Genomic DNA, 6,000 nt, shown 5'->3' on the forward strand with positions numbered 1-6,000 from the left:
GGAGAAAAACGTAAGGCAAAGACCATAATGAGGTTTATCCATGTTAATGGAAGTGAAAGCAGCTTTGGTCAGAACTTCCTGGTGAGGGAAAGATTAGACCTATACCAAATGGTAAAGAGATATCAAATTTTCACAGGATCACAAGCAGGGAAGAGAATTGCCTGAAGCATTTTGGGAACCTTCAGCTTCTGGGAGTATACTTATACCCTATTGTGACTCCCACTAGTGGGGGCTTGTGGAGAGAAGACAGCAGCTTTCCTAAGCAACAGAGCTGAATTACAACGTCATCACACAAGTTAGTTAAGTGGATTTCAGTAGCTTTCTGAAAGATATCAAAAGCAGGCCCTTTAAATATTATTCATAAGTTCTTAAAGCCACTTGGAGTGGCCGGGAATTTCTCCCCAATATTAGTCCTTAATTTTAAAATTTAATTAAACCAAGTATGAGCTGGAAGGAAACTTTAGAGGTTATCTTGTCCAACTCCCTGCTTTTACAGATAAGGACACTAAGATCCATTATTGATTTGATTACTATGTAACATTCAGATTTTATTTATAGAGATACAGAATTGGTTGTAGTTAATTGACATTAATTGTGATGCCAGAGACCTTGGGTTCTCAATTTTTGTGTGTTATAGACTGCTTCTCTGAGTAATTTTTCTAAATGCATCAAATAAAATACATAGGATTTCCAAGAAAGCCAGTTATATAGAAATAAATACAATGGCATATTTAAGTGTTGAAAACCAAGTTCATGCCCCCAGGTTAAGAACCCCTGCCATAGAGGATGATGCGCCTCTCCGCTTGCTGCCAGCCCATCCATGTGTCATGCATGTGCTAGGCACTTTTGAGAAGTGAGCTCAGTCTCTGAACTGGCCCTCTGTATTCTGCTAATTGCCCACTCAGGGTTTTTACCTATCAGTAGTCTAGCCACACATTTCCCCTAACCCAGCCCGTTACTGGCATTTTAAGGTTTATTCCATTCTGTTGGGGCCCTTTGCTGGTCCATAGCATTCTCTTCTTCCAAGGTGCTGATTTCCATCCTCTCAGATATTCAGCCCACTGTGCCTGCATCTTATGTCCTTTTGCATGTTTTAATGGTGAAAGCCCTTCACTGACCTCGTAAGACACTGGCGCATGTTTGAATGAGTATTTTATAGATCAATCCACTATGTTTGAAGCATGCATTGATTCCTTCCTCCACACTCTTCTCATTCAGCCCCTTGGTTTAAAAAGAAGCCAGGCATCCCCCTGCAATGGAAAAGTCACGTTTCCAAACTGGGGCAATTGACTTTCTCCTTGATGTCATCCCTTTACATGATGCAGAAGAAGTCTGAGCTAGAGCTATCAGAAAATTGGGAAAAAACAAAACTCAAAATTGAGTTGGAGACTTTCCTCCTTATTCTAAGCACATTTCATGCTTTTACGAACTGTGTTCAGTCTTTGTTCCACTTTTCTTAACGACAAATTCTACCACGCACACAAATCCACACAGACCTCCGTGTACACACGTGTTTTGACTCGTGTCTCCCAGGAGGTGATGAGGCACAAGATGGTGTCATAGACTTCCTTGGCTCCTAGAAAGCTGATGTGCCAATTTCCAGGCCGGTTTGATGCATGTTTCCTGTAGCCCACGTGGGAATTTCAGTAGGATGTCATCAGACAGCCCATCTACCTCATTTTGAAATTGGCCATGGACAATCTCTGTCGGGAGAAAAGTTGCTAAATGTTGCTAAAGTAAATGTAAACAAGTAAGTGGTTGGAGTAGTGTATATAAAGGGGAGGGGGAAGGACTTGGTAGAATATATGCCAAAGGCTAAAATGTACATAGTAATATTTCCTTGCTTTCATTTTTTAAATAACTGTTCAGCTTCATGTCTTGGATTTCGCTCTTCAGCTTCTGCAGTTTCATAGGTGAACTTTTTAGCATCACAGGTGGTCTCCCATTTGGAGGCAGTCCTGCCTTTCAGAATGTCAAATAGAACAGGGGATAAACTTAAAAGATACAGTGTGTTGATTTCTCTCCATTAGTCTCTTTTACTGAACTTGATCTAGAACATAAAAGTTTTGGAGTTTTTCAACCAAATAAAAGCTGATTATTTTTTTGTTGTTGTTGTCATGGCTCTGAACAAGTTCATCCTGTATATCAGTTGAGACAAGACAGGGTGGGGTGGGGGTCAGGGGTTTACTTCTTTTGCAAGAATGTTATAAAACATCTGTCAGATTTTATATTGTTTAATTACAATAAACTTATTTTTAAAGTATTTGCCTTTAAATGTTTCAATTATGTTAAATGTTCAATTATGCAATCTCTGTGGTGTATTTCCCTCTGTGAGTTCAGTGAAAATTCACTTCCTAACTTAGGTCACCTTCTGTCTGTGCGACTTAGCTTCCCCCTCTATAAAATGGGAGAGCAAAGTCAGACGAACTTCAAAGCTCCTGTGTTGGTTGAACTGACTTGGATGGCAAGGACATATGATGAGTGGTGGGAGTGGAGGACCTAGTTCAGTGCTTTAAACCACATTAATATGATTGCAGACATTACACAAGGTTCTAGGCAGGGCACTGTCCAGGGACAGAGAGAGTTAGTTTGGACCACAGGGGATATGCATTTAGAACTAGAAAGGTCATTAGAGCACATTTATTACAACTTCATTTTGCAAGCTAGAGACTTCACCATACTTCCCAATGGACCTACACGTACAGATAACCCATGACAACCCTCAGAGAGTGAAGTCCATTTTTTCTCCAAGAGTGTGGCATTACATAGGAACTCTTCCATTTTATCTCCAAAACAACTAGGTCCCTAAACTATTAAGGAAATAAAAAATTGTCCAAGAAATTGATCCTTCTCTATCCAGGAGACTTAAGTATGTGGCTCCATCCTTTCCAGTAGCAACCTTGTTTTGCAAAGGTCGTCACACTCACCATTGTGACTGCAAAATTCTCCAGTGTAAAACCAGATGAAAATATAATTGGGAAATATTTAACAAAGTAAACAAAAACACAATGCAACATAGATAATATTGATTTGTGGTTTTCTAAGTCAATATGCCACTGCAGGTGTCCTGATTTCTGTCTGATTCTGACACTGCTGGTTCAGAACATTTGTAAATACAGTGAGCCTTTGCTACTCTTTTCATGCTGGGTTCCAGGAAATCTTGCCGTCCGGTGACTGCTTGTGGCTGTTGCTACTTCTTGTGCTAACAGTGTCTTATTGCCACTCCATAACTGCCCTTCCTGGGACTGAGGATGGGAGGATAGAGGAGGGGAAGGATCCATCCATAAGGGCTGTACCAGTGCACAGGACCAAAGACAGCTCACAAGTCTCTGATCTAGGCTCAGCTCTTTCCATCTTTCCAAAATGGGAAGACTCCCTCCAACTGAGCCCCTCTAGCAAGCTGGCTCTGAACCGCAATAGTCACTATCTCCGATCTGTGACCGACAGTGTGATGCTCATCTTCCAGTAGGATGGGGGTTGGTTTAAAGACAGGAGTCACATCAAGAAAGGAAAAAAACAGTGTCTTTGCCTCCAAAGAGGGTAATAGGAGTTCCTAACTCTGAGTTTGTTATCCAAGTCAGATGTTTTTGGACTTTGAATCAACCCCAGACACAGACAAGTAATTCACTGAAAATGGATAATTGTTTAACCTGGTACATTCTGTCAACTTGTTGGCTGCTGTCTCACTGCGTGTGGTGGCTTAGAACCCTAAGTGGTGGTGATGCCATAAATAAGAACTTATTTAGTGCCTTAAGTTTTGCGGAGTGCTTTCCAATTATTAGCTCATTTTATCCTCGCAACAATCCCTGGATGCAGGTTCTGTTATTATCTTCATTTTGTAGATGGGGAAACAGACAAACAAGTTCAGTGATGTGCGGAAGGTCGGTGTCTGAGGCAGGATTTGAAGAACTTATTGAAAGAACTGTAGCTTTCCCTTTCTAGTCACAGCAGCTCCAGCAGATGGCAGTAAAGAGCAGTAGCTGACCAGGAGAGGCGGGACAGCTGAAACTCAGAGTGTGGTATCAGAGAGCGGCTGGTTAACATCAAACCAGCGGAGGAGGCTCGGAGAGCTGTCGAGTCAGGCGGGAGCGAGCGTAGCAGTACGGTGACATCGCCACAGGGCGTACCAGGTTATGCAACATCGGAGGAAGATGGTCTTGTGTGCCCCGCACACATGCGCCCTGACCAGGACAGACTAACTGGTCCCAAAGCGTCCAACCGGATCTCTCACCACCCTGATCTCCCTCTTGGACAACCACAGATTTTTCCATCAGAACGGGGCTTCTAAAATATAGATTTTATATATTATTTATATTACATATAAAATATATATTTAAAAGCCCAACAAAACACTTTTTCAATATTGAATTTCCGAAGATTAGAAAAAATCACCCACCAAAGATATGAGCTCTCCCTCTTAAATGCCTCAACTTTCTTGGGAAATGAATCCAAGACCAGTTAGTAGAGATGCATATTGGTTGTTTAGCAAGGACTCTCAGGATTCAGAGAAAGAGCTCAGCATTCCACTTCTTTTCCTGGGAAAATTCTAGAATATGTTATTAAAAGGTGCCCGGTGAACATCTGTAACGGGAAACTTTGGTATCCTTGTAAACAAGATAGAGACAGCTTGGATGATCTTCTAGTTACAGCAGTGGTTGATCCTTGGACCCAAAGTCATTATCAATAGGTTGGTGACAACTTGCAAGTTTTGTTATTGAACCTGCTAGAAGAAGAGATTTCGGAGGACACATTTCCTCCATCTTCCACTGATCTTACCCAGTCTATTGCTACCCATGTCTGTTGGGCAATGGTACTTTAAGGATGCTTCAAACATTAGATATGAGAGCCTCCGGCAGATAAACCACACAAAGCAAAATCACGATTTTGCTCAGGGGAGAGAAATATTTAATGGGAACTATGACGTACATGAATCACCAAGGGAAATAATTAGCTCAGTAAGGACCAAATAAATCTAATGTAAGGTTAGCGGTCAAGTACATGGACTTCCCAGGGAAATTCCTAGCTTAGCACAAACATGCAAATCTATCATACATAATGAAAATGGGGTCTTTAATAATAATCCTCAAAATGTAAGGGCATATAATTATTCCTGAAAAAAGGATGGCAGTGGAGTGTGTCTACTACAGGAGAAGGGTTAGGGTTAGGGTTAGTGAACTGTCCAACTGCTGACACAAAGGAACAGAGGGAAAAAGAAAAAGGAGAAAGTGGACTCTGGATGAGGCAAGTTCTATACAATTCTGCCCAGTGGAGAAGATGGGAAGCTCCAATGGGCCCCCATGCTCCACCCTTCAGAAGAAGAGAAAATAAGAACAGAACTCTCCCTTGGAAAAGCTACAGTATATGGTTGAGGGAGAGATGGGTCCAGGGGAAAAATGGAAGAGAGAACCAATGGAGATGGATTCACTGAAAGTTAGAGGGCTGAGACCAGAAAAAGAGAAAGAAGCAGCCTGTAGACTGGGGGGGTAGAAGGGAAACGAGGGGGCAAATGAGAAATGGCAAATAGGCTGGTGGAGAGTGATTGGCAGTGATTTTGTCCTCAGCCCTCCCCTATCATTTGACCTGCTGCCCTCTGTATCTCTTGTCTACATCTGGTGCCACTTCTAAGTGTGTCCCTCACTCCCTTACTGACTGTCCCTTTCTAATGTCTCTTCCTACTAAGAAAGACACAGTGTCACAAAGGAAAAAATACTGAACTTGGAGTCCCAAGGTCTGAGTTCAAATCCCAACTCAGCCTGTGTGGCCTCAGATATCTCTTTACCTCTTAGCACCTCAGTTTCCCTGTCTGTAAGAAGAAGGGAATGGACTGGATACCCTCTATAAGTCTCTTTCACATCTCTTCACCTCCCCGGGCCTCAGTTTCCTCATCTGTAAAAAGAGGGTGTTGAACTGAATGACTTCTAAAAAGTCCCTTTCAACTTTAGATCTGTGCTCCTATGACTTCTAAGCATGTGAGAACGCTGGGAATTTGTCAGCAAAGAT

This window comes from Notamacropus eugenii, chromosome 3 (genome assembly GCF_028372415.1).
Source record: "Notamacropus eugenii isolate mMacEug1 chromosome 3, mMacEug1.pri_v2, whole genome shotgun sequence".
NCBI classification, from domain to species: Eukaryota; Metazoa; Chordata; class Mammalia; order Diprotodontia; family Macropodidae; genus Notamacropus; species Notamacropus eugenii.